Raw genomic sequence first — 12627 nt, forward strand, 5'->3', positions numbered from 1 at the left:
GCTAATGTCCCCTCACTATTCTAAACGTTAATTGATCTATTGTGTTGTGTGAAGAAGATCTGTGTTTACCCTTAAAAGATTTGTATTGTATCATCAGGCTAAATGATTAGAGAAGTAGTATGTTAATTATTCTGATTGCTTCAGTGTATTAATTAACTCCCCTGATGTCTTTATCTAAAGAAATGTGTCTGCATGGTCGGCTCCGACTTGTCTCCTATAATCTGTATGGGAAACCCCACTGTGTGAGGGGGGCGTTCCTAACAGGTTGTAACCACATATAAGCTGAGTTTTTGTGGCAATAAAGTGTCTTGTTCTAGCAGTAAGCTTGGCATGTGTGGCTTTCTGGGCGATTCCAGGGATATCCCTCCTCGTGGAATATTGGGGTGATTTTCGTTATGGGAAGAAGGGAACGTTGACGGGGATATCATACCGATACCGTCACAATTGGTTGGTAGCAGCGGGATCTTCCCTTCTATTCCCCTTTACACCCGGATTCCAAGCAGACACTGGAAGAACTACTGGAAGTTCGTGGAAGGATTGCTAGCAACAAAACCAAGCGGGTCATCATAGCAGAATTAATGGAGCTAGACCAGGAGAACGTGATTGCAGCAACGCCAGCAGTACAAGAGATGGAGACACCAGTGATTCAGGAAGAGGAATCACCAGCCAACAAGCTAATGAGAGAGAAGCTAGCTTGGTTCGGCCCGAACCCAACGCCGGATGTGGTGCTGAAAGTGATGGACCTGTTAGCGAAGGAGGCTAAACAAATAAGAGACGCAGAGCTACAGGAGGCTAAACAAAGAAGAGACGCAGAGCTACAGTTAAAACTGGCAGCAGTCCAACCAGCAGCCGCACATTCTCCAAACAGTGAGTACAGCACAGCAGACGCAAGGAAGATTCCGTTTAGCGCTTTTAAAGCTTTTGATGAAAAGGACTGTGAGATTGATAACTTCCTGGCGGATTTTGAGCGACAATGTAACCTGCACCGAATAGCTAGAGGAGAGTGGGTCGCAATATTGTCAGGCAAACTGTCAGGCAGAGCTTCTGATGCTTTCCGGACCGTGCCAGATCAAGATATCCATAGCTACGCCCGGGTTTAAAGAAGCGCTCCTGGCTCGTTATGCAGTAACCCCAGAGTCCCACCGACAGAAGTTCAGGGACTCACGCAAAACCACGAAAGACTCTTATGCGGAATGGGCATGCCAGTTGTCCCGGTCGGCCTCTAACTGGGCTAACAGCAGCCAGGCCACCACCGCAGAGGACATTTTGCAACTAATGCTCCTGGAGCAATTTTACAATCACATCCAGACGGACGTCAAAGACTGGGTGAGAGATCGCAGGCCCATGACTCTACCAGAGGCCGCGAAGTTGGCGGATGAATATGTGGATACTCGCAAGACAAACCAGGTCACACCACGGGTACAACCTCCACCACAAACGGTGCCCTCACACCCACCAGCCGCTAGATACCAACCTCCTAACAGACCGATGACATCTAGCCCTCGCTATCCACGCCAGGAGGACAACGAACAACGCTGCTTCCGGTGCAAACAGCTCGGTCACTTCAAGCAGAATTGCCCCATGAGTGACAACACCAGATCAAATTGGTCTCAACCTGGGTACCGCCCACCAGCAGCAGCCCATTGTGTAGACTCGGCTTGGGATCTCCAGGAGCTGGGTCAGGAAGAACCATCGGACACCGTTTACGAAGTCCTCACGGTACAATCTGGTATTACGGACAACAGGGAACACCATTGTCAGCTGGTCATGGGCGACAGCCATGAGACGGAGGGGCCCTGGAGGGAGCTGGGCAGAAAGAGGCACCGCCAGCCACCCTTCAAGAAGAAGAGGTCCTGGAAGCCGTATAACAAGCTGACCTGGGAGGAGAAGAAGCGACTGGAGGAGAGGGAGTCGCAGCGGGCATCCCAGATGCGGGCCGAGATGTTCACCAAGGGCCCACCGGTGGCCCCTTACACCACCACCCAGTTCCTGATGATGAAGGACCACGTGGAGAGCCTGCAGGACATGAGCAAGCAGGAGCTGATCCGTGAGTACATAGAGCTGGAGGAATGCATAAGCCGCATGGAGGAGGAGAACAACCACCTGAGGTCACAGCAGGCTGACCCCCCCAGGCTCCATGAACTGGAGATGGAGCTGGAGAAGCTCCAAGAGGAGAACCGGCTGCTGCGGAGGGAGCAGGGGGTGGCTGATCTTATGGGGCTCTGATTCCCCTCCCCCCCCCGGACTCTGAGCACCAGTGCTACAGCATTTCAACAAATATAACTTTTTCTTTTTATGAATCTCCTGTGATTGTCACTTCAGAGCCATAACCTGCCCCCTCCCATAGCGGGACACCTAGATGGCGGCGCACAGACCCATTCGCTGTCTTCACACTGACTTCTGGTGACTTTGCAGATCGCACAAAGACTTGGGGACTGAACGGCGTGTGATCTGACGACCCGGTGACATACCTGAGTCTGAAGCAGTTGTCAAGGGAGGTCAGTCATGCCAATGGAGTTAACCTCGGACTAAAAGCTCTGAACCCGTCAACCCTACTGGACCAGGGAAGGTCCAACCGGGTTTGCCGGAGCAGGGAGCAAAAGGGGGGCCATTGTGATACATTTGCCTATATGTCTCAGTTTACTGCTCCCTGCTAGCCATATGGGTTAGAGGTAGAAAGGAATTTCATGTGTGATTCATTCCTCTGACAGGTTATTGACGTGCTAATGTCCCCTCACTATTCTAAACGTTAATTGATCTATTGTGTTGTGTGAAGAAGATCTGTGTTTACCCTTAAAAGATGTGTATTGTATCATCAGGCTAAATGATTAGAGAAGTGGGATGTTAATTATTCTGATTGCTTCAGTGTAGTAATTAACTCCAGTGATGTCTTTATCTAAAGAAACGTGTCTGCATGGTCGGCTCCGACTTGTCTCCTATAATCTGTATGGGAAACCCCACTGTGTGAGGGGGGCGTTCCTAACAGGCTGTAACCACATATAAGCTGAGTTTTTGTGTCATTAAAGTCTCTTGTTCTAGCAGTAAGCTTGGCATGTGTGGCTTTCTGGGCGATTCCAGGGATATCCCTCCTCGTGGAATATTGGGGTGATTTTCGTTATGGGAAGAAGGGAACGTTGACGGGGATATCATACGAATACCGTCACAGGGGCTTCAACACAGACCCCCTGAAACAATGACATCTCCTTGAATTAATCACTTGACCAGTTTCTAGCCGCTTCGGCACCGCAAACCACTTAACATTTTCTGGCCAGGCACATTCCTTTCTCAATAGAATTCAATTGACCTTTAAAACAATTATCACTCACACATAATCCCCATCAGCATACACCTCACAGGGGGGCTGTTACCTACACAAGAGAGAGTTCATTAGCTATGCAAAGGGAACATTAGCATTCAGCAATGAAAGAGACCTGTCCAATTAACCCTTTGAGCTCAGAATACAATGTGGTACATCCAATTGTGACAAGCCATGCAGTTCCTTGTAGTCCTTCCTGCATGAAGATTATAACTGTCCCGGCAGCATGCATATGTCCGTTACAGCTGTAACTCCAGAAGCCTACTGCCGTCGCTTCCGGGAGTCCAAGAAGAAGGCTGTGGACTCCCACATGGAATGGGCCAACCGGTTACAAAGGGTGGCATCCCATTGGGTCCAAGGGTGCAAGGCCAACACCGGGGAGGAAGTGTTGCAGCTGTTCCTAATGGAACATTTCTTCCAAGACCTGGCCGCAGACATACAAGACTGGGTACGAGATCGCCGTCCCGCTAACTTAAACGAGGCGGCTCGGCTAGCAGATGAGTACGCGGAGACAAGGAAGGTAAGCCAGGGTACTACGCGGCTGGCTCAGAAGGTAGAACCGCGTACTCCAACCGTCACCCCACGCCCAGAGTTTCGGGCTCCATTCCCACCACGCCCTCAGGGGCCTAACAACTACCCCCGGGATTCGCCTAGGGTGACGTGCCATCACTGCAGCGACACGGGACATATTGCTCGTTATTGCCCTTTGAGAGCTACAAATAACAATTGGAGACGCACAACACCCAACATAGAGGTCACTCCATCACGTCCCTCTGCGGCCCACTGCCTGGAGACCGAGGGGGGCCCTGAGGAATGTCTGGGAATTTTGTATGAGGCAGACCCAATACAAGCTGCCTCTCCGGATAACCGTCAGCATCACCGTCAGGAGGTACGAGTGAATGGACAAGTAGCACAAGGCTTAAGAGATTCCGGGACTACTATCACTGATTCAAAAACATCTGGTAAAGCCAGAGAACGTGTCCACTCGCACAGTTGCCGTCCGGGTCGCAGGGGGTGTTGTATTTCGCGTACCCACCGCCCGGGTGCACTTAGACTGGGGAGCCGGGTCAGGAAAGACCACAGTTGGTATCATGGACAACCTACCTGCCGAGGTGGTGCTGGGCAACGACATTGGCCCTCTGACTTCGGCTTATTTACCTACACCTGCTGCTGCTTGTCCCGTGACCACCCGCGTTGCTGGAATCAACTCGCTTGCTGCTGAGACCCGGGTAAGACTACCTTCCCCGACATGTACTGTAGATCCGGCACAATATCAAAGTCTAAAATGGGAATGTGACAAGTTGGCCAGCGAGAAATCAGAGATGCAACGACACTATGTCATGTATTATGAGATGTCCCGTGGCTTGAACATTGAAATGCACAAACAGGCGGAAATTGTCAAAAGATTAAATGGGATTTGCATCCAGGTGGTGCCGTATCTGTCCCAAGAGCATCAGCAACAGGGAGCCATTGAGAGAGCAAAGCAAGTGACTGTTCCAGAACTGAATTCTATTATTCACCGTCACCATCAGCTACCGACCTGGTAAGTCAACGGGAAGGCCGACGGACTGTCCAGGCAAACTGAACTTTTACCTTAACAGCAGACCGGACATCCCCAAGTTGACCCGAAAAGGATCAATCCGGGTCTGCCGGAGTGTTCCACAAAAGGGGAGTAGTGTAACGGACCTATGAACTATTCTGCCTACAAGGGCTGCATGACTTGTTACAATTGGATTTACCACATATATTCTGAGCTCAAAGGGTTAATTGTAGAGTGACTTTTTCACTGCTAAATGCTAATTGACGCTCTGTTGTGTATTACCAGTAACAGCCTCCTGCCAGGTGTATGCTAACGTGATGATCTGTGAGTGTGTATTGTTCTAAAGGTTAATTGAATTCTATTGAGGAATGTGCCCAGCCAGGTCATGTTAAGTGGATCTCGGTGCCGGAACGTCTAGAGACTGATTGATTCAAGGAGATGTCATTATTTCAAAGTATCTGTATTGAAGCCCCCCCACTGTGTGAGGAGGGGGGCGGAGATTGTCATTGTTCCTGTAACAGTTGTAAGCACATATAAGCTAGGTGAAAGGTCCCATTAAATCAGTCTTGTTTGACCCTTCAAACGCAGCCTCGTCTCGTTCTTGAAAGGGGGACTCTCTCTGGATCTCGTGGATGGGGATACCGGCGGTACCTGCATATTGCAGCTTGCCTGGGAAAAGGACGTCTCCAACGGCTGATACCCTCTCACTAGCCCGGGTAGCCGTTACACCCTCAGGTCCCGCCCTCACCATAATCCCGCCTCTGAGCTCTGCAGGCCGTTCCTTGGCTCTGATACAGTATGCACCAGGGGCGGACTGACAACTCATGGGGCCCCCGGGCAATATATGATTATGGGGCCCCTGGTATGCACGGTCAGCTGTGAGGCCTTTCCTACAATGTGGCCTCCAATCACGGTGTAGAAACATCAAGAAGGAAAGGGGGAGGAGCCTGAGTGACACTTCCAACAGATGTGAGATTTCAGGTTTTCCTTACAATTCTGGAGTCACTTTGTCATTATGGGATGCCGAGTTTAAACACCGGGGAATCATCACTGAAGTGAAGGGGGGAGGGATACCTTGTGAATTGCTTTGTATATAATGCACTTATTTGGCGCCCTCTGCTGGTTCCTTGGAAACCTCGATACAGCGGACCAGGAAGCCATGACATCCCCATGGGAGTCAGACGGGCAGCTTCCACCTGAATCTTCTCACACAGGGAAATAGCGTTGTGCTCCTGGAACAGTTTTCGCTGTAAAATCCTTTTTTATCTGAGTCCATTGAAGACACTGCAGATCTTCATGATGGATGGGGGGGGGGTATGATGGGTCAAATGTCAGTTCAGGGTCAATGGTCCCCGGAGAAGACCAGCCTCCCCATAAAGCATCCTAGAACCCCAGGCAGTGTCTTCTCTCTCCCATTGGAAGACTCGAAGGTCTGGTCGGACTTTGCCACAACCGGAGTCTACATCAGGCACAAAGGAGGCACTCGGAGCTCTGCTGTGGCCCCGGAGGCGTCTCGGATGAACTTTATGTCCCAGCCTTGTCTTTGGTTCTACATCCAGAGGTCTTCTCCAGATCTGTCAAAGTTGGGACTCTACAGACGGGGTGGGGTAGCAATTGAGACCTGGCCCCATGCTCCATGTTGTGGAAATTTTATGAAGATGTATGTGTAACGGCTACCCACTGGTAGTGAGGGGTATCGGCCGTTGGAGACGTCCTTTTCCCTGGCAAGCTGCGATATGCAGGTACCGCCGGTATATCCCATCGAACGCCCTTCCAAGAAACGAGACGTGCTACGTTTGAAGGGTCAAGCAGACTGACTTAATTTGGCATATTTCACCTGCTTATATCTGCTTACAACTGTTACAAGAACAATGACAGTTTCCGCCCTCCCCTTTTCCCAGTAGGGGGCTTCAACACAGACCCCCTGAAACAATGACATCTCCTTGAATTAATCATTTGGCCAGTTTCTAGACGCTTCGGCACCTCACCCCACTTAACATTTCCTGGCCAGGCACATAGAATTCAATTAACCTTTAAAACAATTATCACTCACACATAATCCCCATCAGCATACACCTCACAGGGGGGCTGTTACCTACACAAAAGAGGGTTCATTATCTATGCGAAGGGAACATTAGCATTCAACAATGAAAAGAAACTTGTCCAATTAACCCTTTGAGCTCAGAATACAATGCGGTACATCCACTTGTGACAAGCCAGGCAGTTCCTTGTAGTCCTCCCTGCACGAAGATCATAACTGTCCCGGCAGCATGCATGTGTCCGTTACACTACTCCCCCTTTGTGGAACACTCCGGCAGACCCGGATTGATCCTTTTCGGATCAACTTGGGGATGTCCGGTCTGCTGTTAGGGTAAAAGTTCTGTTTGCCTGGACAGTCCGTCAGCCTTCCCATTGGCTTACCAGGTCGGTAGCTGATGGTGAAGGTGAATAATGGAATTCAGTTCTGGAACAGTCACTTGCTTTGCTCTCTCAATGGCTCCCAAAACCTGTTGCTGATGCTCTTGGGACAGATACGGCACCACCTGGATGCAAATCCCATTTAATCTTTTGACAATTTCCGCCTGTTTGTGCATTTCAATGTTCAAGCCACGGGACATCTCATAATACATGAAATAGTGTCGTTGCATCTCTGATTTCTCACTGGCCAACTTGTCACATTCCCATTTTAGACTGTGATATTGTGCCGGATCTACAGTACATGTCGGGGAAGGTAGTCTTACCCGGTTCTCAGCAGCAAGCGGGTTGATTCCAGCAACGCGGGTGGTCACGGGACAAGCAGCAGCAGGTGTAGGTAAATAAGCCGAAGTCAGAGGGCCAATGTCGTTGCCCAGCACCACCTCGGCAGGTAGGTTGTCCATGATACCAACTGTGGTCTTTCCTGACCCGGCTCCCCAGTCTAAGTGCACCCGGGTGGTGGGTACGCGAAATACAGCACCCCCTGCGACCCGGACGGCAACTGTGCGAGTGGACACGTTCTCTGGCTTTACCAGATGTTTTTGAATCAGAGTGAAAGTAGTCCCGGAATCTCTTAAGCCTTGTGCTACTTGTCCATTCACTCGTACCTCCTGACGGTGATGCTGACGGTTATCCGGAGGGGCCGCTTGTATTGGGTCTGCCTCATACCAAATTCCCAGACATTCCTCCGGGCCCCCCTCGGTCTCCAGGCAGTGGGCCGCAGAGGGACGTGATGGAGTGACCTCTGTGTTGGGTGTTGTGCGTCTCCAATTGTTATTTGTAGCTCTCAAAGGGCAATAACGAGCAATATGTCCAGTGTCGCTGCAGTGATGGCACGTCACCCTAGGCGAATCCCGGGGGTAGTTGCTAGGCCCCTGAGGACGTGGTGGGACTGGAGCCCGAAACTCTGGGCGTGGGGTGACGGTTGGAGTACGCGGTTCTACCTTCTGAGCCAGCCGCGTAGTACCCTGGCTTACTTTCCTTGTCTCCGCGTACTCATCTGCTAGCCGAGCCGCCTCGTTTAAGTTAGCGGGCCGGCGATCTCGTACCCAGTCTTGTATGTCTGCGGCTAGGTCTTGAAAGAAATGTTCCATTAGGAACAGCTGCAATACTTCCTCCCCGGTGTTGGCCTTGCACCCTTGGACCCAAAGGGATGCCACCCTTTGTAACTGGTTGGCCCATTCCATGTGGGAGTCCACAGCCATCTTCTTGGACTCCCGGAAGCGCCGGCGGTAGGCTTCTGGCGTTACGGCATATCGGGTTAGCAGCGCCTTTTTAACTTGCTGGTATTGTAAAATATCCTCTGGAGCGAGAGCCCGAAAGGCTTCATTGGCTTTGCCCGACAATTTCCCCGACAAAATAGTGACCCATTGGTCTGGTGGTACCTGGTGTAGTGAGCACTGCCTCTCAAAGTCCGCCAAATATCCATCTATTTCCTCCTCACTTTCTACAAAAGCTTTGAATGCCGTGAACGGTATTTTCTTTCCTGTAGCCACGGGTGGGGGGGTAGGAACTGCAGGTGTAATGGGCTGTCTCGCTCTTACCAGTTCCAGTTCTTGTCCCCTCTTCGTTTGTATTTCTTCCCTTGCCTCCCGGAACAGCTGGTTGATAAGTTCCACGGACGTTTCTGGATACAAGGATAATCTCCGCTGTACAATCCCAGTAATTACATCTTCTTTGCTGACCGGTGCAAGGGGCTCAGTTCCTTCCATGGATCCATCCATTTCGTCCAGCTCCAGCAGTTCAGCTATCAGCTCCCTCCGTGGTCTGTTGCTGGCGCTCCTACCACGAATCTCCAATAGATCTTTCAGTGTGGATCTTTTCAGCCTGGCGTACTGCGACTCCATTCAGAACTTGCTCTTTGGATAAAAGGACCATCCCACTGCTGCCACCAAATGTAACGGCTACCCACTGGTAGTGAGGGGTATCGGCCGTTGGAGACGTCCTTTTCCCTGGCAAGCTGCGATATGCAGGTACCGCCGGTATATCCCATCGAACGCCCTTCCAAGAAACGAGACGTGCTACGTTTGAAGGGTCAAGCAGACTGACTTTATTTGGCATATTTCACCTGCTTATATCTGCTTACAACTGTTACAAGAACAATGACAGTTTCCGCCCTCCCCTTTTCCCAGTAGGGGGCTTCAACACAGACCCCCTGAAACAATGACATCTCCTTGAATTAATCACTTGGCCAGTTTCTAGACGCTTCGGCACCTCACCCCACTTAACATTTCCTGGCCAGGCACATAGAATTCAATTAACCTTTAAAACAATTATCACTCACACATAATCCCCATCAGCATACACCTCACAGGGGGGCTGTTTACCTGCACACAAAAGAAGAGTTCATTATCTATGCGAAGGGAACATTAGCATTCAACAATGAAAAGAAACTTGTCCAATTAACCCTTTGAGCTCAGAATACAATGCGGTACATCCACTTGTGACAAGCCAGGCAGTTCCTTGTAGTCCTCCCTGCACGAAGATCATAACTGTCCCGGCAGCATGCATGTGTCCGTTACAGTATGTAATATGTATTGTCATAGTGTCGCCCAGTGTTAGTTCTCCCACAACCCGCTCTAAAGAGCTGACTGGGGCAGACTGACGCTGGTTGAGTCCCGTCTGGTAGTGGAAAACTTCCTGGCATTGGAGAGAGGTGTTTGCAGAGTGGGGATATGGCCTCTGGCAAAGGGGCCCTGTGTGATGCAGAGATGATCGTCTGAGGGGATATGTTCACTCTGCAAGGACATTATCGGTTATGGGGGGATGGGCGCTCTTGTCTCTGCTGTGTCTGATCAGCACAGGTCAGGACTCGTAGCGTACACCTGCAGATAACCTCCCATCCCCAGGAACGGTAGTATAATCCGGGTATGTGTTGTTCTCTGGAACAACGCAGAATAAGGAATCCTATCAGCGGTAATACGGGAGTCTTTGGGTTGTTATGGTCAGAGGCGGAGTCCATGTTTGTTCAGCCATGCGGCTTCCTTTGTTTAGTTGAACAACATGGCTTCCAGGAAAGTCAATACACCCCGTCTCTGCTCAGACACGCCCATAGGACTCCTTTAGCCATTATTCATTGGTTATTTGTATTAACTCATCGTGTTGGAAGGATTTCCTGTTAGGCGGTCACTTCCTGTGAGGTCACTTCCCATGGAGGAAGCGATTGGCTGCTGGAGCCATCACTTCCTGTTTGTCAATATTTTTTATGATTTACGAATAAAAAGCCAAGTACACTGGTCTCTGGGACAGTCATACGATGGTGCTGAGAATGTGAGCTGTGGTGAGCTGAGAACGTGGGCTGAGAACCTGGGCTGTGGTGAGCTGAGAACGTGGGCTGAGAACGTGAGCTGAGAACGTGGGCTGAGAACGTGAGATGAGAACGTGGGCTGAGAACGTGAGATGAGAACGTGGGCTGAGAACGTGGGCTGTGGTGAGCTGAGAACGTGGGCTGAGAACGTGAGCTGAGAACGTGGGCTGAGAACGTGGGCTGGGAAAGTGAGCTGTGGTGAGCTGAGAACGTGAGATGAAAACGTGAGCTGGGAACATGGGCTGAGAACGTGAGCCGAGAACGTGGGCTGAGAACGTGAGCTGAGAACGTGAGATGAGAACGTGGGCTGAGAACGTGGGCTGAGAACGTGGGCTGAGAACGTGAGATGAGAACGTGGGATGAGAACGTGGGCTGAGAACGTGAGCTGTGGTGAGCTGAGAACGTGGGCTGAGAAGGGATACCTTGTGAATTGCTTTGTATATAATGCACTTATTTGGCGCCCTCTGCTGGTTCCTTGGAAACCTCAGTACAGCAGACCAGGAAGCCATGATATCCCCATGGGAGTCAGATGGGCAGCTTCCACCTGAATCTTCTCACACAGGGAAATAGCGTTGTGCTCCTAGAACAGTTTTCACTGTAATAACCTTTTTTATCCGAGTTCATTGAAGACACTGCAGATCTTCATGATGGATATGGGTGGGGGGAGGCGTATGATGGGTCAAATGTCAGTTCAAGGTCAATGGTCCCCGGAGAAGACCAGCCTCCCCATAAAACATCCTAGAACCCCAGGCAGTGTCTTCTCTCTCCCATTGGAAGACTCTACTCTGACTTTGCCACAACCGGAGTCTACATCAGTCACAAAGGAGGCACTCGGAGCTCTGCTGTGGCCCCGGAGGCGTCTCGGATGAACTTTATGTCCCAGCCTTGTCTTTGGTTCTACATCCTGAGGTCTTCCCCAGATCTGTCAATGTTGGGGCTCTACAGACGTGGGCGGGGGTGGGGTAGCAATTGAGACCTGGCTCCATGCTCCATGTTGTGGAAATATTATGAAGATGTATGTAATATGTATTGTCATAGTGTCGCCCAGTGTTAGTTCTCCCACAACCCGCTCTAAAGAGCTGACTGGGGCAGACTGACTCTGGGTGAGTCCCGTCTGGTAGTGGAAAACTTCCTGGCATTGGAGAGAGGTGTTTGCAGAGTGGGGATATGTCCGCCGGCAAAGGGGCCCTGTGTGATGCAGAGATGATCGTCTGAGGGGATATGTTCACTCTGCAAGGACATTATCAGTTATGGGGGGATGGGCGCTCTTGTCTCTGCTGTGTGTCTGATCAGCACAGGTCAGGACTCGTAGCGTACACCTGCAGATAATCTCCCATCCCCCAGGAACGGTAGTATAATCCGGGTATGTGGTGTTCTCTGGAACAACGCAGAATAAGGATTCCTATCAGCGGTAATACGGGAGTCTTTGGGTTGTTCTGGTGAGAGACGGAGTCCATGTTTGTTCAGCCATGCGGCTTCCAGGAAAGTCAATACACCCCGTCTCTGCTCAGACACGCCCATAGGACTCCTTTAGCCATTACTCATTGGTTATTTGTATTAACTCATCCTGTTGAAAGGATTTCCTGTTAGGTGGTCACTTCCTGTGAAGTCACTTCCCATGGAGGAAGCGATTGGCTGCTGGAGCCATCACTTCCTGTTTGTCAATATTTTTTATGATTTACGAATAAAAAGCCAAGTACACTGGCCTCTGGGACAGTCATACGATGGAGCTGAGAACATGAGCTAAGAACGTGAGCTGTGGTGAGCTGAGAACGTGGGCTGTGGTGAGCTGAGAACGCGGGCTGAGAACATGAGCTGTGGTGGGCTGAGAACGTGAGCTGAGAACATGAGCTGTGGTGAGCTGAGAATGTGAGCTGAGAACGTGAGCTGTGGTGAGCTGAGAACGTGAGCTGAGAACATGAGCTGTGGTGAGCTGAGAACGTGGGCTGAGAACATGAGCTGTGGTGAGCTGAGAACGTGGGCTGAGAA

This window comes from Rana temporaria, chromosome 1 (genome assembly GCF_905171775.1).
Source record: "Rana temporaria chromosome 1, aRanTem1.1, whole genome shotgun sequence".
Lineage (NCBI taxonomy): Eukaryota > Metazoa > Chordata > Amphibia > Anura > Ranidae > Rana > Rana temporaria.